Source organism: Balaenoptera borealis, assembly GCF_965194805.1.
Source record: "Balaenoptera borealis genome assembly, chromosome: 15".
In the NCBI taxonomy this organism is placed as follows: Eukaryota; Metazoa; Chordata; class Mammalia; order Artiodactyla; family Balaenopteridae; genus Balaenoptera; species Balaenoptera borealis.
In genome coordinates, this window is record NC_138871.1 from 37996578 (window position 1) to 38018703 (window position 22126).

The 22126-nt window shown below is 35.4% G+C and overlaps 1 protein-coding gene across 26 annotated transcripts in view; it reads left to right on the forward strand.

The window, feature by feature from the left end:
- Window positions 1-22126, forward strand: part of WDPCP (WD repeat containing planar cell polarity effector) — a 418073-nt gene that overhangs the window by 71299 nt on the left and 324648 nt on the right. The gene's annotated exons all lie outside the window — the stretch shown is intronic.

A 22126-nucleotide genomic window follows, 5' to 3' on the forward strand; every position in this document is an offset into this window, starting at 1 on the left:
GTAATTAAAAATCTTCCAACAAACAAAAGTCCAGGACCAGATGGCTTCACAGGTGAATTCTATCAAACATTTAGAGATGAGCTAACACCCATCCTTCTCAAAGTCTTCCAAAAAATTGCAGAGGAAGGAACACTCCCAAACTCATGAGGCCACTGTCACCCTGATAGCAAAACCAGACAAAGATACTACAAAAAAAGAAAATTACAGACCAATATCACTGATGAATATAGATGCAAAAATCCTCAACAAAATACTAGCAAACAGAATCCAACAACACATTAAAAGGATGATACACCATGATCAAGTGGGATTTATCCCAGGGATACAAGGATTCTTTAATATATGCAAATCAATCAACCTGATACACCATATTAACAAATTGAAGAATAAAAACTACATGATCATCTCAATAGATGCAGGAAGAGCTTTTGACAAAATTCAACAACGATTTATGATAAAAACTCTCCAGCAAGTGGGCATAGAGGGAACCTACCTCAGCATAATACAGGCCATATACGACAACCCCACAGCCAACATCATTCGCAATGGTGAAAAACTGAAAACATTTTCTCTAAGATCAGGAACAAGACAGCGATGTCCACTGTCACCACTATTATTCAACATAGTTTTGGAAGTCCTAGCCATGGCAGTCAGAGAAGAAAAAGAAATAAAATGAATACAAATTGGAAAAGAAGTAAAGCTGTCACTGTTTACAGATGACATGATACTATACATAGAGAATCCTGAAGATGCCACCAGAAAACTACTAGAGCTAATCAATTAATTTGGTAAAATTGGAGGATACAAAATTAATGCACAGAAATTTCTTTCATTTCTATACAATAATGAAAAATCTGAAAGAGAAATTAAGGAAACACTCGCATTTACCATTGCAACAAAAAGAGTAAAATACCTAAGAATAAACCTACCTAGGGAGACAAATGACCTGTATGCAGAAAACTAAGACACTGCTGAAAGAAAGTATAGATGATACCAACAGATGGAGAGATACACCATGTTCTTGGATTGGAGGAATCAATATTGTGAAAATGACTATACTACCCAAAGCAATCTGCAGATTCAATGCAATCCCTATCAAATTACCAATGGCATTTTTTACGGAACTAGAACAAAAAATCTTAAAATTTGTATGGAGACACAAAAGACCCTGAATAGCCAAAGCAGTCTTGAGGGAAAAAAATGGAGCTGGAGGAATCAGACTCCCTGACTTCAGACTATACTACAAAGCTACAGTAATCAAGACAATATGGTACTGGCACAAAAACAGAAATATAGATCAATGGAACAAGATAGAAAGCCCAGAGATAAACACTTGCACCTATGGTCAACTAATCTATGACAGAGGAGGCAAGGATATACAGTGGAGAAAAGACAGTCTCTTTAATAAGTGGTGCTGGGCAAACTGGACAGCTACATGTAAAAGAATGAAATTAGAATACTCCCTAACACCATACACAAAAATAATCTCAAAATGGATTCGAGACCTAAATGTAAGACCAGACACTATAAAACTCTTAGAGGAAGACATAGGAAGAACACTCTTTGAGATAAATCACAGCAAGATCTTTTTTGATCCACCTCCTAGAGTAATGGAAATAAAAACAAAAATAAACAAATGAGACCTAATGAAACTTCAAAGCTTTTGCAGAGCAAAGGAAACCATAAATAAGATGAAAAGACAACCCTCAGAATGGGAGAACATATTTGCAAACAAATCAACGGACAAAGGATTAGTCTCCAAAATATATATGCAGCTCAATATTAAAAAAACAAACAACCCAATCCAAAAATGCGCAGAAGACCTAAATAGACATTTCTCCAAAGGAGACATACAGATGGCCAAGAAGCACATGAAAAGCTGCTCAGCATCACTAATTATTAGAGAAATGCAAATCAAAACTGCAGTGAGGTATCACCTCACACTAGTTAGAGTGGGCATCATCAGACAATCTACAGACAACAAATGCTGGAGAGGGTGTGGAGAAAAGGGAACCCTCTTGCACTGTTGGTGGGAATGTAAAGTGATACAGCCACTATGGAGAACAGTATGGAGGTTCCTTAAAAAACTAAAAATAGAATTACCATATGACTCAGCAATCCCACTACTGGCCATATACCCAGAGAAAACCATATTTCCAAAAGACACATGCACCCCAATGTTCATTGCAGCACTATTTACAATACCAAGGTCATGGAAGCAACCTAAATGCCCAGGGACAGATGAATGGATAAAGAAGATGTGGTAGATATATACAATGGAATATTACTCAGTCATTAAAAGGAACGAAGTTGGTTCATTTGTAGAGACGTGGATGGATCTAGAGACTGTCATATAGAGTGAAGTAAGTCAGAAAGAAAAAAACAAATATGGTATATTAATGCATATATGTGGAACCTAGAAAAATGGTACAGATGAACCAGTTTGCAGGGCAGAAATTGAGACACAGATGCAGAGAACAAACGTATGGACACCAAAGGGGGAAAACGGCAGGGAGTGGGGGTGGTGATGTGATGAACTGGGAGATTGGGATTGAGATGTATACACTGATGTGTATAAAATAGATGACTATTAAGAACCTGCTGTATAAAAAAATTAAATTAAAAAAAAATTGAAAGCATTACACTTTTGTCTTCTAAAGTGTAATGTCAGTGTTGAGAATTTTGATTCCTTTCATCCTTTTTGAGAGACCTGGTTTTGTTGGGTTTTTTCTTCTCTGGAAACTTTTAGGATTTTTATTTATCCCCTGTGTTTTGAGTTTTCATAATGATGTGCCTGGAGGTTGAGTCTTTTATAAATTCATTGTGTTGGGTACTTGGTGATTTCTTTCAACCTGGAAACTCATGTACTTTAGTTATGGGAAATTTTCTTGTATTATTTCTTCCTTTCCGTTGTCTCTTTTCTCTCTCTTAGTCAGATAATGTGACTGAGGACCAGTCTGACTGATCCTCCAAACTCCGTGTGTGTATGTGTGTGTGTGTAAGTATGCAATTGTTTTTTCCTTCTGGGAGATTTCCTAAACAGTTTCTTTCAAGTCTTCTTTTGAATTACTTACATGACTCTCATATTTTTATTTCCAAGAGTTCCTTTTCTCCCTCTATTCAGAATAGCTCTCCTACTCTCAGTTACCTTTTTTCTTAAGAAGTTGCTCTAATACAACCTTTCAATAGAGTTAATTTCCATTTTTCTTCAGTGATGGAGAGGGAAAATTGCCCAGCTAAGCTTAAAGAGCAAAGCACCTAGAAGTCTAAGTATTATTTACATAGAATTCCAAACAATCTCTTGTTATCAATCCTGAGCACAGGCACTCCATCAAAAGTACTTGGTGCCTCCAGTTTCTGAGCCTCTGTAAGGTTCTAATGCATGTGATCTTTGGCTCACAGTCATCCATCCTCCATAGGTTCTTGGTTTTGCACTTCCTTGAATCTTTTGTCAGTACTTGTGACCATCTGGTTTTTTCTCTCTAAAATTTTGTTAATATCTATTTTTGTTATCTTGCCTCTAATTCCCTTTGTCTTGTGAGTTTGTCTTTTTTATTGCCTTATTGTCATTTTAGTGTGGGTTTGGAAGGAAGTGAAGGTAACTACATGTGCTCAGTCCCCCATCTTTATTGGGATGGTCCTCTATGCTGGATTTTGTGCATGTTGCCAACTCACTTGGAGCTGGTCATGCTACCAAAAGAAACCATTCAAGCCTTGGCATATACCGTGTTTCCTTGATTCTAATTTACCACTGATTATAAAGTGCTATTGATTTAATATCGAATTCTGATGAAAAAGCAGTACTATATATTTATTGAAGTATAGTCGATTAATAATATTGTATTAGTGATTCAATATTTTTATAGGTTGTACTCCATTTAAAGGTATTACAAAATGATAATAATGGCTGTATTTCCCTATGCTGTAGAACATATCCTTTTTGCTTTATTATTTTATACACAGTAGTTTGTATCTCTTAATTCCCTACCCTATCTTGCCCCTACCCCACACCTCTCCCCACTAGTAACCATTAGTTTGTTCTCTATATCTGTGAGTCAGCTTCTGTTTTGTTATATTGATTTGTTTTATTTATTAGATTCCACCTATAAGTGTTTATACAGAGTATTTGTCTTTCTCTGACTTATTTCACTAAGTATATTATTCTCTAGGTCCATCCACGTTGTTATAAATGGTTTCATTCTTTTTTATGGCTGAATAATATTCCATTGTGTATATATATATATATATATATATATATATATATATATACACACACACACACACACACACACACACACCAGAATCTTCTTTATCCATTCATCTGTTGATGGATGCTTAGATGGCTTCCATATCTTGGCAGTTGTAAATAATGCTACCGTGAACATTGGGGTGCATGTATCTTTCTGTATTAGTGTTTCCAGTTTTTAGATACATAGCCAGGGATGGAATAACTGGATCATATAGTAGTTCTATTTTTAGTTTTTTTGAGGAACCTCCATACTGTTTTCCTTAGTGGCTGCACCAATTTACATTCCCAGAAACAGTGTACAGTTGTTCCCTTTTGTTCATATCCTTGCCAGCATTTGTTATTTGTAGACTTTTTGATGATAGCCGTTCTGACAGGTGTGAGATGATAATCTCATTGTGGTTTTAATTTGCATTTCTCTGATGATTAGTGATTTTGAGCATCTTTTCATGTGCTTGTTGGCCATCTGTATGTCTTCTTTGGAAAAATGTCTATTCAGGTCTTCTGCCCATTTTTAACTGTGTTGTTTGTTTATATTGAATTGTATGACCTGTTTATATATTTTGGGTATTAATCCCTTACTGGTCATATCATTTGTGAATATTTTCTCCCATTCCGTCGGTTGTCTTTTTGTTTTGTTAATAGTTTCCTTTGCTTTGCAAAAGCTTTTAAGTTTAATTAGGTCTCATTTGTTTATTTTTGCTACTGTTTCCTTTGCCTTAGGAGACAGATCCAAAAAACAATTTGTAAGATTTATGTCAGAGTGTTCTGTGTATGTTTTCTTCTAGGCGTTTTATGGTTTCTTGTCTTACATTTAGGTCTTTAATCCATTTTAAGTTTATTTTTGTATGTGATACGAGAAAATGTTCTAATTTCATTTTACATTTAGCTTTCCAGTTTCCCCAGCACCACTCATTGAAGAGCCTGTTTTATCCCTTTTGTATATTCTTGAGTCTTTTGTTATAGATTAACTGACCATAGGTGTGTGGGTTATATTTCTACTCTCTATTCTGTTCCATTGATCTGTGTGTGTGTTTTTTTAACAGTACCATACTGTTTTGATTACTGTAGCTTTGTAGTATAGTCTGAAGTCAGAGTGATACTCTCAGCTTTTTTCTTTTTTTTCCAAGATTTCTTTGGTCATTTGGGGTCTTTTGTGATTCCATATACATTATAAAATTATTTGCTCTAGTTTTGTAAAAAATGCCCATGGTATTTTGATAAATATTGCATTAAATCTGTAGATTGCTTTGGACAGTATGGTCATTTTAACAATACAAATTCTTCCAATCTGTGAACAAGGGATATCTTTCCATTTTTTTGGTATCAACTTCAGTTTTCTTTTTCAATGTTTTCAGCGTATAGGTCTTTTACCTTCTTGGGTAAGTTTATTCCTGAGTATTTTATTCTTTTTGATGTGATTTTAAACATTATTGTTTTCTTGCTTTCTCTTTCTGATGATTCATTATTAGTGTATAGAAATGCATAGATTTCAGTATATTAATCTTGTGTCCTGAAACTTTATTGAATTCATTTATTAGTTGTAATAGATTTTTGGTGGAGACTTTGTGTATATAGTATTATATCATCTGCAAATAGTGACAGTTTTACTTCTTCCCTTCCAGTTTGGATGCTTTTTATTTCTTTTCCTTGTTTGATTTGTGGAGCCAGGACTTCCAATACTGTGTAAAATAGAAGTGGTGAGAGTGGGCATTCTTGTCTTGTTCCTGATTTTAGAGGAAAAGCTTTCAGCTTTTCACCACTGAGTATGATGTTAGCTGTGGGTTTGTCATAAATGGATTGTATTATGTTGATATATGTTCCCTCTATACCAACTTTAATGAGAGTTCTTACCATGAATGGATGTTGAATTTTGTCAAATGCATTTTCTTCACTTATTCAGATGATCGTGCGATTTTCATCCTGCATTTTTATTAATTTTTGTTAATGTGTTGTCATATGGGTTGATTTTGCAAATCTTAAGCCATCCTTATATCCCTGGAATAAATCTCACTTGATCATGGTGTATGATCTTTTTTATATATTGTCGAATTTGGTTTGCTCATTTTTTGTTGAGATTTTTGCATCTATATTCATCAGAGATGTCAGTCTGTCATTTCTTCTGGAGTGTTCATCTGGTTTTGGTATCAGGGTAATGGTGATCTCATAGAATGACTTTGGGAATGTTCTCTCCTCTTCAGTTTTTAGAATAGTTTGAGAATGACAGGTATTAGCTCTCCTTTATATGTTTGGTAGAACTCCCCGTGAAGCTGTCCAGTCCTGGAATTTTGTTTGCTGGGAGTTTTTTTTAAATTACAAGTTCGATTTCATTACAGATGGTCCATCTTTTCAGATTGTCTGTTTCTTCCTTTTTCAGTCTTGGAAGGTTGCATGTTTCTAGAAATTTGTCCATTTCTTTTAGGTTGTCCAATCTATTGGCATATAACTGTTCATCGTATTCTCTTAATGGTTTTTTGTATCTCTGTGGTATCAGTTTCTATTTCCCTTCTTTCATTTCTTATTTTGTTTATTTGGGTTCTCTTTCATTTTTTTCTTAATCAACCTGGCTAAAGGTTTATCAATTTTGGGTATCTTTTCAAAAAGCCATCTCTTGGTTTAATTGATTGTTTCTTTTTTTTTTTCGGTCTCTATTTTATTTACTTCCTCTCTGACTTTATTATTTCCTTCTTTCTGCTGACTTTGGGCTTCGTTTGTTCTTCTTTTTTCTAATTCCTTTAGAATTATATTGTTAATTTGAGATTTTTCTTGTTTCTTGAGGTAGGCCTATATCTCTATAAACTTCCCTCTTAGAACTGCTTTTGCTTCATCCTATAGATTTTGGAAAGTTGTGTTTCCTTTTTCATTGTCTCAAGGTATTTACTGATTTCCTCTTTGATTTCTTCACTGATGCACTGGTTTTTTAGTAGCATGTTGTTTAGTCACCATGTGTTTGTGTTTTTCCCATTTTTCTTACTGTAATTGATTTCTAGTTTCATACTGTTGTGGTCAGAAAAAGATGCTTGATATAATTTCTATCCTCTTGAATTTGCTGAGACTTGTTTTGTGGCCTAGCATCTGATCTATTGTGGAGAATGTTCCATGTGCACTTGAAAAAATGTGTATTTTGCTGCTTTTGGATGGAATGTCCTGTAGATATCTATTAAGTCCAACTGGTCTATTGTGCAATTTAAGACCATTGTTTCCATATTGGTTTTCTGTCTGGATGACTGTCCATTGATGTCAGTAGAATGTTAAAGTCCCCTGCTATTATTATATTATTGTCAATTTCTCCCTTTATGTCTGTTAATATTTGCTTTATGTATATTTAGGTGCTCCTGTATTAGGTGCTTATGTTGTCTGATAATGAGCATTGTTGCCCCTGGTTTCTTGTCATTTCCATTTACATGAAATATCTTTTTACAACTCTTAACTTTCAGTCTATGTGTGTCTTTAGGTCTGATGTGAGTCTCTTGTATGCAGCATACAAATGGGCCTTGTTTTTTTTTTTTTTGGTCCAGTCAGCTACCCTGTCTTTTGATTCGAGCATTTAGTCCATTGACATTTAAAGTGATTATTAATAGCTATGTACTTATTACCATTTGGTACTTTTTTTGATTTTTGTAGCTCTTTCTCTGTTCTTTTCTTCTTTTAGTTTCTTCCCTTGTGGTTTGATGATTTTCTTTAGTGGTATGTTTGTGTTCCTTTCTCTCTTGTTTTTGTGTATCTGTTGTAGGTTTTTGATTTGTGGTTACCATGAGTTTCCTGTATGTTTCACTATAACTATATCTATTTGTTTTAAACTGGTAGTCATTTAAGTTCAAACACGTTCTTAAAATCTACCTTTTTAACTTTTCTCCCCCACATCTTGTGTTTTTGATGGCCTAGTTTACATTTTCATATATATCTCTTTACTATTTGTTGTAGTTACAGTTGATTTTACAATTTTTGGTCTTTTACTCTTTATACTAGCTTACTTAAGTGGTTGGTCCTCAGCCTGTACTATATATTTTCTTTTACTAGTGGGTTTTTCCTTTCCTATAGATATTTCTTGTTGTAGCCTTTTCTTTTCTACATAGAGAAGGCACTTTAAAATTTCTTTTAGGATAGGACTAGTATTGATGAAATCTTTTAATTTTTGCTTGTCTGAGAACTTCTTTATCTTTCCTTCAATTGTAAATGATAATATATCTGAGTAGAGTGTCATAGGTTGCAGGTTTTTCCCTTTCAGCCCTCTGAATATATTGTGTCACTCCCTTCTGGCCTGGTTTTTTTTTTTTTTTTTTTTTTTTTTCGAGAGAAATCAACTGATAGCCTGTGGAGGTTCCCATGTATATGACTCTTTGTTTTTCTCTTCCCAGCTTCTCTCTTTAAAGATAAAAAGAATTCTCTTGTTATCTTTAACTTTTGCCATCTTAATTATGGTATGTCTTGGTAGGGTCTGTTTGGGTTCATCTTGTTTGGGATCTTTTGTGCTTCCTGTGTCTGGATATCTGTTTCCTTCTTTGGATTTGGGAATTCTTAATAATTTCATTAAATACATTTTCTGTTTCTTTATCTCTCCCTTTGCCTTCTGAGACCCCTAAATGTGGATATTTGTACACATGATGTTGTTCCAGAGGTCTCTTAAACTGTTCCAGTTTTTTGTTTTTCTTTTTGCTGTTCCAACTGCACGATTTCTATTATTCTAATTTCCAGATCACTTATGCATTCTTCACCTAGTATCACCTAGTCTGTTGTTCATTCTGTCTAGTGTGGTTTTCATTTCAGCTACTGTTTCAGTTCTATTTTAAAAAAATATTTTCTATTTCCTTCTTTAAATTATCACTGTGTTCATCTATTGTTTTCCCTAATTCAGTTAGCATTCTTATTACTAATGACTTGGATTCTTTTTTTCTTCTTTTTTAAAAAAATTTATTTATTTTATTTATTCATTTTCGGCTACGTTGTGTCTTCGTTGCTGTGTGCGGGATTTCTCTAGTTGCGGCGAGCAGGGGCTACACTTTATTGCGGTGCACGTGCTTTTCATTGCAGTGTCTTCTTTTGTTGCAGAGCACAGGGTCTAGGCATGTGGGCTCCATAGTTGTGGCTCGTGGGCTCTAGAGTGCAGGCTCAGTATTTGTGGGGCATGGGCTTAGTTGCTCCGCAGCATGTGGGATCTTCCTGGACCAGGGCTTGAACCTGTGGCCCCTGCATTGGCAGGCAGATTCTTAACCACTGCGCCACCAGGGAAGCCTGATTTGGATTCTTTATCTGGTAAATTGTTTATTTCTTTCTCATTATTTTTTTTCATGTGTTTTCTCTTGCTCTTTGAAGTAAACCAGTTCCTCTGTCTTCTCATTTTGCTTAATTTTCTTTGTCTCTATGAATTTAGGTGAAACAGTTACTTATTGAGGTCTTGAAGGCATGTCCTTATGTGGGAGCATTGCTATATAATCTGTGTGTGCCCAGTGGTTTTGGCGGGAGAGCTAGATTTGATGTGCGCACAAGTCATGTCTTTCCCCAGGGTGCAGTGGCAGCTATAACCTTGGTAGGAGGTGGGGCTGGAGCCAGGTGTGACCTGGGGCTTCTCCTCTGTTCAGTGGCCAACACCACCCTATTGGGGACAGGGACAGGTCCCAAGTTGCTGGAGTAGAAGCCCTGAGGGTCAGGCAGTGTGTGCTCTCCCCGCTTCCAGCACCAGTACCCTTGCCCAAGTGTGGAGCTGCATCTCAGAGCAAACAGAGCAGTTATGGGTGCTCAGTATAGGTCTGGGCATGGGCTGTGGTGGCCCTGGCTGCAGTCAGAGTCTGGGACCACTTCTGATGTGCTCGTTGCCTCTGAAAGCCAGTCATGGCTGCCCCCACCTGGTTCAGGTGCTAGAGGGGTCTGAGCCGGCACTGCCCCTCACAACTGAGCACTCTCCTTGGTTGTGGCAGTCCTCACTCCTGTGTGGAGCCAAGCAAGCTAGGCGGAGTAGGCACTGGGCTCATGCTAGGGTGTGCACTGGAGTGGTTGTGGGAAACTGGCCAGAATCTCGTGTAGTTTTAATCTGTTTTTTTTTTTTCCCACATTGTTTTGGGAGTAAGCAAAACATACTTTTGTATGCATACTTTTTACAAGCAGATTCTAGGTTTCTTACAGCCTTCCTGTTAGTCCCACCGGCCCTCCAACCTCCAGCCAAGGGGATTCATCTTCCTGGTGTCAGATCCCACAGCTGGGGTACCCAATATGTGGCTCAAACCACTCACTCCTGAGGGAGGATCTCTGCTGTTACATTCCACCCTCTTCTGTGTTCCTTCCCAGGGGCACAGGTCCCAACCTGATCACTCCTCTTCCCTTCCTACCTGATTCTGTGTGGCTCTTTCTTATAGCCTTGGTTGTACAAAAGTCTTTTCTGCGTATCTCTAGTTTTCAGTGAGAATTACTCCACACATAGATGTATTTTCCATGTGTGTGTGGTAGGAGGTGAGTTCCATGTCCTCCTACTCTGGCATCTTGATCTCCCTTCCCAGCAAGAATGTTTTGATAGAGAAATATCAAAGCAACACTATATTAAATAGAAACAATGATTACAAGATACATACCATTTCAGAAACCATCAAATGTGAATTATGGTGATGTTGGAATTGAGGAAATACACTATGTTCATGTGACTGGGTTATATGCTAGTCATTCGTTTTCTTTGAAGAGGTCTTAGGTTCTGAAATTGGATATATAATTTCTATTTTTGTGATTGAGATTGTATTAGATGCTACAATTAACAATTCCCTTTTCTGTACTTCCTTCCTTTGACAAGTTTCTATTTTATTTGCCATTCTCTGATGTAATCGTATTCATTGTTTTTATCCTCCCACTACCCCCATTCCTCACTAAGTTGTGCCCTCCTCAAGTGCAAGTACTTGTATTTTTTCCTTCATATTCTGAATGCCTAGCATGGTGCCTGGTCCCCTGGTTGGCACTTAGTAGATGCTTCACAAATGTGGGTTGAACCAAACTAAAAATAATCAGAAGATGAAATGATAAATGCTAAAATAATTAAAATATTTTTCCCTAGGTATTATTGAAAACAGAATCTAGGGATACTGAATATTCAGGAAAAGGAAACTGACATTTATTGAATAATTATTGTTTGCCACATATTTTCAAATAATTATCCCATTTACTCTCCGATAACTTAAAATATACAGTATAGTTTTAAAAGCATAGGAAACATTTTTTATTAATCCATGATTTGTTCGGGTTTTAGGGCAAAACATGATCATGATCTAGACTCTTCTGTTTTTTATTTTTATTCTACTGATTTTTAAATATCAGGTAATAATTTCCTACTGCATTAAAAGATTATTAACATTTAAGCCCTGATGATATATGCCTATGTTAAATATGTTAAGGTGAAATTGATCCCCTCTCAGGGGACCTTGGCGGTTATTCACAGTCCTTCGTTTCAATAAGAAAAGGCTGTTCTTTCGTGAATGAACTACTTTGGTTCTCCATTCAACCAGTGAAACAAAATACTAAAAATATTATATAAGTAATAATGCTATGATATACTATTACTAAAGGTGAAAAATAACCAATCAGAGAAGAAAGAGTATGAAGGAAGATCCAATCACAATATAAAAAGATTCACCACAAAACTCTTATAAACTGTGAGCATTTAGGGCTTGTTTACATTTTATTAAGAACTTGTCATAGAGAGCGAGGGCCTGACAACTTAGTGAGAGCCGCTACCAAATAAGGGAAGTCAAAATAGAAATAAAGCTTCTCTGATATAGTAACTTAAAAAGAAGATGTTAATTTATTTAGCACTCATCCATAAAGCATTACTATTTCATGTTGGAGCTTATTTTTATATTATCTATGAAGTTTGCTAAGCAAATAGTGTGAATATTCTTTAGTGCCTAAGAAATACCAATTATATAATCATGTTTTAGGTACATCAGTTTACTTATGAGCTACTGATATACTAATTAAAAATAATCCTTAAATAGTCATTCAAGTAACTTCCCTCAAGGGCTTTCTTAAGAAAAATAAATTAAAGTAAATTTGGCCAGAAAATAGTTTCCATCTATGTATATCTTTCGCCATGGATTAATTATACAAGCCTAAATTGACACCTGTCTCAGGTGCTTAAGCAGAAGCTTAACTAAAAGGCTCTATTTAGCACAGCATTAGCCAAAGGGAGGTAAAGTAGAATGAGCACCACACAGATATCATGGACAGGAATTCTAGTCCTGTTCTAGCAAGCGGACTGAGCTTGTGCAAATTACTTTACCACCCTACACCTCAGTTTCCATATCTGTAAATTAAGAGGTTTAGAGTTCATCAGAGTTGATGGAGGACAGGGGTGTGTAAATGGACTCCTTGGAAAAACTGCTATTCCCTGCTCATAAAAATACTTTTATGTACACAAACACACACACAATTTAGTATGCAATTTCAGGGAGTTACTGTGAGAATTAAATGAAATAGTGAATATAAAGTGCATTTAGTAGGTATTTTAAATCACCATTTAGTTCCCCACATTGGGAGGGTTCTCTAGCTTCTCAGTTTTCATAAAAGCCACAGAAAATGTTTTTCAAGTCTCTTTTGGGAAAAAAAAAGATTTTAAAGTATATAGCTATCAAGTTGCATGAGATAATATTCCACTTTTTATAAGAAGCCATCTCTTTCATCAGTTACTAGGATTTGTTTTTTAGAGGAGCGGGTGGCAATCTGTCATCAAAGTGTTGACAAGTGAAATCTGACAAGGTTAAGGTGATATAGCTGCGGGCCACTTCAGGATTTTTCACTGTCTTTCCTGTTTGAAGAGAAAGGATCTCTTTTTTCATTCTTGCTCACTTTGCAATAGTGTTTGATTTATATGCTTTTTTAAACAGTAACTCTAAACTGACAAATTATTTCAGCAGTTAACATTGGTTTAGATAAGAGCATTTCAGTGTTCTCTTGTCTTTAACTCATCTTTGTAAGAATTATTCTTGAAATTCAGTGTATTTTCTCTTCAAAGTTGCATTTCTTTCTATATATTCAAATGTAGCATAAAACTATATTTATGGAATTACAATCTAGAATTACTTATCATGATCACATTTCTCACATTTCTGTTTTCCCTGTCTCTGTATTGTTGTAGTTGAGATACATCCTTAAAAGAAGAATAAGTCCATATTTTTGCAGATCAGAAAGTGGGTACATATGTTGGAGGTGGTGGTGAGCAAAGATTATTTTATGGTTGTTGTTATTATTTACTTATGCAAGCATACATTTTTCCCTAAAATGCCTGATATAAGCCATTGTGATTATTTTGCAAATCGTGGAAAAAATGCACTTCAACTAGATACCGGTCTCTTTGGAATAGTGGAAAATTATGTGCAGCAAAATATTTGAAATGAGCATCAGCAAACAAGATGTTTGTATTAACAGGAACCTAGAAAATGGCTATGCAAAGGTCAACACTGATCTTTAAATATTAGTGAAATTTAATTTGTTGCATGTAATGAGTAGAAAGAAGAGGAGGAAGCAGGCCACAATGAGGAAGCCATTGATGAACTGTCCAAATGTCAAAACTGCTTGCAGTACAGAAAATGTTAAATTGACATGATCTGTTTGCCTAAGTGAATTAAACAGTTTGAACAATGCTCTAGAGAAATATTTTCCAAATTTAAGTATAACAGGAGATTTATAAAGATTTTTGCCATAATTTATTTTGGGAAAATGAGGAGACTCCTACTATTCTTTCTAGGTGTAGAATTTCTTCTAACCTCTTTAAGAAAGTATGATGCACAGTTTCTCTTGAAACAGGAATCTATTGCCATTTGCGTCATCTAGAAATAACATCACCTGACCAATTGTTAGCAGCTATGAAGAATCACCCTGGCCATGACACTCTGCACAGCACTAGCTGAATTGAGTTCACAGAGTTTTCTGTGGTGTTATGCCCAGTTTTAAAAAAATGTGAATTCTGTGTTCTCTTATTTTCTTCATGTATAAAGTTGATGAAAAAATTTTAAAAGAATTAAATATGTCTAATGTATGTAACCAAGGTTTAATATTAACGCACAGAGAATGGGACAGAGAACTCAATAGAAAGATGGGCAAAAGCTAGGAACAGGTAATTTATAGAAGAAACAAGATTGTTAAAAAAAAATACATGAAATGATGTTTGATCCCTTTAATGAATGGAAAAATGAAACTTAAAACTACAAGAATCCATTTTTCACCTACCAGATTGGCAAAAATTTAAAACTTTGTTAATGTTCCATGTTACTGAGGACATAGGGAAAAGGGTAGTCATGTTATTGGTGGACATGTAAATTGGTACTGTCATCTTGGTGGCCTGTTTGGCAGTACCTATTAAAATGTAAGGTGTGCATGTATATTTTCATAGTATTATTATTTGTAAGATGAAAAGAAGAAACAATTGTGTTCATTAAGGGAATGGTTAAGTAAATTATGATCAGTATACAATGGAACATCTGGTAGCTATTAAAAACAATGAGGTAAATCTTTATATGCTAACAAGGGTATCCATGCTGTCGTATTCAGTGAAAAAAAAAGCAAATTGTTGAGTAAAATCCTGTCTTTACTAAAACACAAAACAAGTCAATGTGGGTGTGGACATACTGTAAGTACCTCAAGAAGTTCTGGAAGGCCACCTGCCATGTTGTGTAGTGGCTCCCTTCAGAGCGGGGAGGGCCTCTGGGAAGGGAACACATTTGTTTTAACATCAAATACTTCAGTATTGTTTGCATTTTTTTAAACAATAAGCATGTATTACTTTTGCATTTTGCTCCTACCATTTCACTGCTTAGTGTTATTTGTTAAATCTAAAGTTTTGTAAGTTGAAGTGTTTATTACCTTTTAGCATTTATTGACTAATTACAGTGGGTGCTCATTATCAGATAAATATGTTCTGAATATTTACGTTTAATATTTAGGTTGTAAAGGTGTTCTAGACTTCTGAAGTGATCTAGATCTTTATATGCTATGAGATAACATGATATAGCATAGAAAAGATCTAGATATATTTAAAATAATTTAATAACATTTGAAGATAAATGTCACTAAGGAAGCTAGGACATTTATTTGATAACTATTGTTTGAGTAAAATTTAAGGATAACATTTTCAGTGTTATAGGCAATTAGTTATGTAATGCCCACTAATAATTTTCAGCGCTTTTCATCTTCAGAACATTATACAGCATTAATTAATCCTTACAGCAGTCTTAGAAATGTAGGTCAATATCATTATCCCTGTTTTTGTTAGTGGGGAAATTGAGGCAGAGAGGTTGAATGATTCGGGGTAAGTTTGTTACAGCCTGGTTAGAATTAAGGCATTTGGGTTCAGAGCCCAGCATTTAGAGCAATAGAATCACACCTTCTTTAGAAGACTTAATCTTTGTGTCCTTGATAAAACTCTATTTCTCATTAAACCATGATGAGATCATCTCTATATTAAAATTCAGAAACAACAAGTTTGATCACTATATAACCACTTAAAGACACACACCATTTTCTCCTCCATGCCTTTTCTGGCACTATATTGGCTTAATCTGTCTTTTCCATTGTCTCCTTGTTGGAGAATTACCGAAATATCTATCCTTGACTTTATTTTTCTTCTGGGATCTTTTTCAGTAGCTTTAGCTTTACTTTCTATTTAGAAAATTCCAAAATAGTTTTTACATAGTTCAGACCCCCTTTCTATATTTCTAGCTATCAGCTAGACATTTCTACTCATATCAACCCTTATAACTTGAACTCCCACTGTGTCTGAAATTCAGTTTATTGACAACAAAACTTGCTCCTCTTCTAGACTGACCTGTTTCTATGTATGTTTCAATCCAAGTCCTGCCCTTGAAACTAGGATAAACCAGGTGGGAACAGGTCTGGGTAAGGGGTTCCTGGGAACCAGGTGTGGCCAGAACAGTGGTATTTGAGTCCTTTGCCAGGGTGAAGAAGCTGAATCACAGTCTAAGGAAGATGAAGAGCCAGATTACAAACTGAAAGACAAGACTAAAGTATAACAGGAGACCGAGTGGCCAGGTCAGTGGCTAGGAAAATTGAGGTTGTTGGTTGAGTAGTTGAGTCAGTCGTTGTGAACAGAATGCGCTGGTACTCTTTTACTGGCACATGATGATGGAGGCATGTCGGCTCAGTAGAGCCATGTTCAAGGCAAGGGTCGTGTCTGTACAGATCCCTATCTCATGGTGGTCACTCCGGATTCTTCCTTCTTCTTCATTTCCACAATTCATCAGTTCCCATATGCCTTTGATACTTTATTCAAATGAATCTGATTCTTTTTTTACATTCCAACTTCCACCATCCCAATTTAAGTCCTTGTTGCTAAATATTGGTGTTGCCTGTTACTTTATTACCTTTCTAACAGATCACTTGTATAAAAAAAATCCCTCCAATATTCCCATGCACAAAGTTAATCTTCCAACAACAATTGTGATCTGTTGATTACCGTTTCTAAAATACCTTACCAGATCAGAAACTATTCATAATTTCTCAGTAGCCACCTAACAAGATATAAAGTCCTAATTCCTAAGTTTGGCATTTAAAGACTTACTTAGTATGGCCCTGATTTATCTCTTCTATTTGTGCACCAAACCAATTGCTTAACTACCTCTTAAATATGCCTTGCATCTTTCTGTCTAACTTATGTTTTTGTATATTGTTCCCTCCTTTTTCTCTCTCTCCCTTTATCAAAATCAGAATTCTTCAATGTCCTCTACTTTATAAGAAAATTTCTTTATTATCAAACTAGAACATCTACTGAACACCCACAGCCCTTTGCTTATGTTGCTAAATTTGCACTTATCACAGACTTCATATTGTTTTTGTGATTATTTTATCTGCTATACTAGATTTTAGCTATTTGGTAGTAGAGACCCTGATTTATAAATCCTGTATCTGTGACTCAGTAAAATGTCAAACACCTAAGGTGCTCAAAGTATTTGTGATATTTAATTAATAATTAGATATCATAGGACTCTGAGGTACAAATGACCCCAGTGTACCTACTAATCTAGTCTTTTTCTAGAATATTTTCAATCTAAGCTTGAGGTCTCTTTGAGACTCCTCTGCCCTTTTACACAAACTTTATCATTGCATGATTGTTTGATTTAGTGTTGAATATTTCAAAAATCTTTATTTCTGATAATGTGACATTGATTAAATATGTTCATGCATATCTTAACAGGTAATTAATGTAATTTTATGTAGATAGCATTAAACAAGGGATTGTGGGGGAATACACTGTGTTTTAGGTAATTTTGAAATTACCTAATGATGACTAGAACACCTAATACAACTAGTGGTTTATTTTAAATTTGTGCTATTTAGTTGTCTTTAATTTTGTACATTTTAAATTGGTAAATAGATAGATAATCCTCAGAAAGTCTGTTGATAATAAATAGCAAGTATATGTTCTAACTTTATGCCCAAGAAATATTTCCTTAGGCTCTTTGAGGTATTTTGCTAATACACATTTCATTTTAAATGTCTCATTGGCACCATGGTATCATTCATCTTTATTAAACTACAGCAATGTCTTCTTCTCTTAGTTAATTTTTCTATCCCGTCATGTTTTACATTAGGGTTTTATTTGCCCTCAGGCTTCCTCTCCTTTCCAAAGCAGTCAAAATAGCTGACTTCAGAAACCAGGGAAGACAAATATTCTGAAGATTTATTTAGTGGCACGTAATCTTTACCTCTAAAAGTTTTTATTTTCCAAAATAATGTTATCAAAAGTATAAAAAAGTCACAGCATCTTAGTGCAATGGTTTCTATTTTCCGTGATACTTTCTTAAAATTTACCTATATGGTAAATTAATTATGGTAAACAATCTTAAGGCAAATAAATATTTATTATAATGTAATCTGTTTTGGAAGGAAGATTTTAAAGCTTTTGAGGATGTAACTAGAAAGTGAGAAAGGCTAAGATCCTCTCATTTCTCTGTCCTCAAAATTTGGGCTATCATAGATTCTCCCCCCTACACGAGAACAATTAAGATTTAGATCAAGCTCAGTTTAAATCATGCTCCTTATTCTCTCATGGAGACTGGGCATTTGGATTTAGAATGGCCTTCTGACACATCTGAGACTGTCATCAACTGCCTTATAAAATTAAACAGAAAATTGAAAAAGGTAAAAAGGTATTTTAAAATAAATGAAAATTAAATTAAGGGTAATTTTTTGTTTAGGTTTTCCCTTCTGCTGTTCTTTTCATTTGGCTAATTCTTTTTCCTATTGAATATTAAAGTTTGCTGTATTTTTTATTCATGCATTTTTTATTCATTTTTGCCCTATGTAACTAGTTTTGGTCTAGTTCTAAGTCATGTGTATTGGGTTTTATCCCCAGAGAAATGCACAAGGGCACTGAGTGGGGCATGTTTCTCCACTTTGGTAGGCACTATTTCACTACCTTTTTAATCCCTGCCCACGCCCCCTCCCAAAATGCAGAATCCAGAATTCTACTGAAATTCTTTTCTTTCCTCCTTCAAAACAACTATTTATGCATTAATACAATATTTGAATAATACGAGCTCAGTCTTGACTGCTTCCTTCGGGCAGATTTTTCAAACAAGGAAATTACAGCATTCTTTTTAACTGGTGGCATTCTTGAGTAAGATGCAAGGCCTTCAAAGGTCTGTGTCTTTCAAAAACCTGCACAGTGTAAAAGATGGCAAGACATTTTGAGGACTAAAAAGGTTATTGATTTGGTCCCCTCCCACCATGTCCATCTAGTAATTACAGATTTTTACAAATGTTAAAAAATTTACTCCATTAATTCTTTTTAACTTTATATCGTCTTATTAGCAGATACTTGAAGTTCAGAGGAAAAGAAGGATGATTAACCCACATTTGACTATCTTTTGCCTGCCTGCTAATTGCATGACCCTGCAAAGCCTCCTCCTTAATCACACATATTTTGGGGAGCCTGCAGGAGTTGTCACATGTGTTCATAAATAAGTCGAATCATTTACTAATGGACACTGGCCATTTCCTTCTCACTTGCCTCACTTGCTAGACCTGCTCCATCAACTCGTTATTGCTGCCGCCGTGTCTACTTTTGCTGGGTGTGGATCCCACTTTGTCTGGATACCACCACTCTGAGTACATTAATGCGAAGGGCTACCAGTCCTGCTTACGTTCTACTGGGCACCAACCCCAATGGCTACTTCACGACCCTTAAACCAAATATTCCAGGGACTGCAGGAGTCCTTTATAGAGCAGAATGTTTCTCTTCTTTTCCTCCTGTTATTTTTTTATTTAGTGGGAAACTAGAGCAGCATTGTTTATATACATCAGGGCATTTTTAGAACTAGCACGTGCATTTTTCTCAGTCCACCCCCCCACCACTGCCCCGCCAATGAAACTACAAATGAGTCCTGTTTTCAAGTCCAGATCATAGACTCTACACTGTACTCTTCTCAGAATTTCCCCTTATGTCCAAGTGCAAAGGGTCAAGGGCTTTGTACTTGACATTTAACACTCTCCACAGACGTCAGTTTGCTTATTCTCCTCCAAACTCCATAATTTCTGAGTAGCTTGGGATTTTCAAACTTAGTAAAGATACACAGTAGACCTATTGGTTTTCAACTTAAAAGCTTCTCTGCCTCTTATAAATAATAGCCAGCATAGATTAAAAAGAAGCTATGATCCACTCTCCATTTCTGTTATCAGGGGAATGTTTTGACAAATTCTTTATTATTAATTGACTTAAACTGAAAAATAACATTTCAAGTGCAGTTTCCTTTTGATATGTAAGTAAAAATGTGGCCTTCTGGCTTTGGCTATAAAATTTCTTCTCTAATTTGCATGATGAAACCTTATTATGTAGCTACTAACAGGTAAACTTCAGCCTTGCCTTTGTCCGAATTGTCATAAGTTCTAATTATTGGTATCTGAATCAACACTAAATTGAAGAATGTGAGTTTTTATTTTCTAATACTGTCTAGAAGTTGTGACTTTTAATGCTCAGTGTCAGAATAAGTAGGCACCTGTTTTATCACATCCTTTCTTCTCTATTCCTAGTGAAGTATTAATGCATTTGCGTGTCCTAAATCCGTACTTCCTCTGGCGTAGAAATTTCTCCACGTACAAATATTTTTCCTTCATAAAACCACTATTGTAAATACTTAGTCATTCATTCATTTCTCTCTATACAAGGTGAGATCATATTTAATACTTCTTTTGTTTTTTCATATAAATTTGCGTAGTGCTAGACATTTGAGTAATAGCAGTAGCAAAAACAGCAGCAATAATAAGGTAATTGAATAAAGGTACCCTCAAAATAGTCTTGAGGTAAGTACTTTATTATACCCATTTTATGGCTGGGGGAACTTAGAAAAGTTAAGTAATTTGTGCAAAGTGAGTAAGCTGAGACGTTAGAATAAGAAGCCAGGCAGTTAGAGTCTAGAATCCACACATTAAGCTTAATAAATACAAAATTTATTTAATTTATTAACTGATTCTTTAAACAAACATTACAGAGCTCACCCATCCAAATGACTAGGCCGCCGTTTACATGTTGTAATACAGTAAGTATTTTAATTTAAAAAAAAGTACAACTATAAAGTAATAATTCTGAATAAGTCTCATGAAACTAACTGAAAGCAATTCCAAAGAACACAGCTTTGGAAATATTTTGAGTAATGGTAGCCTCACTAGAGTCACTCGCAAGTGACAACTCTGAAAGATAATACTCAGTTGAATTGAAAAATACAACTTAGTTTAATATCCCTTTTTCTCTACTGCCTACTAGTAAGGAATTGCATCCTTCGTAGTAATGAGCCCACAAGCTCTTCTACCCCATTTCTATATACAGTGACAGCCAGCTTCTGATTAGAGGAGGGCACATATGGAGGTCAAAGAGTCCTTTGTTTCATCTCTAACCTTTTAAGGCACTTTAGTACAAGGAAGAGAGTGAATTCAGATCAGTCCAAAATTTACTATTTATTATAGCCTGTTTTTTGCTACCCTTTTCAACTTCATTTTTCTATCATTTTCCACCAGGCATCTTGATCTACCACTGACCTTTTACTCAAACTGTTGTGTACACCCTCCCTACACCTCTGTATACCCCAAATCAGTAAGTGTGCTGTGGTTGCCAGCACAGACTCTGAAACCAGAGATTTCAGATTTGTTCAGATTCAAAGCCTGCCTCCACTACCTGCTGGTTATATGTCTTTTCTATACCTTGGTTTCCTCACTATAGGAGTAATGGTACTACTTCAAAGAGTAGCTATAAGGATTGAGTTAATACATATAAAATTTTAGAAGAATGCGTGTCACAGTGTAGGTGCGTAGTAAGTATTATCTGTTGTTATCATCATCATTTTTATCATCATCATTTAACTGGTGAAGTCTTATGCTTCTTTGAGGTCCTGCTGACATTTTACAACTTGTCTGTAGCTTTCTCAGAGCCCTGCTATTCCAAGCAGGGTTGAGCCCTTCTTTTATGCTGTGAAATTGTTCACTCTGCCATTTCAATAATTAGTACACTGTGTCTCATTAGTTGAACATGCATCTGATTCTTGATGATTATAAGTGCATTGAGGTCAAATGTAAAGGTGAAGGAAGGACCAACAAAATTTGTATTATGTCTAAAATTATTTTGGATTATCACCCATATGAATAGTATGGGAAGATATTTTTAGTCACTCCGAATGTTAAAGAAGCTGAGCGCTTCTTCCTCCATATGAAAGATGTCTTAAAATATTTTTCAAGCGTTTTTTGTTATTCAGAAGTTTGTTGGAAATAATAAAAGAAAGTGTTAATAATATCCATCACTAGCCCCTGCTGTTAAAGCTGGGAGAAAATATAAGATGTACATTATTGCTCTCTCTTTTTTTTAACGCAGGTAGAGTAGACTCTCTGGATCTATCACGACATGCA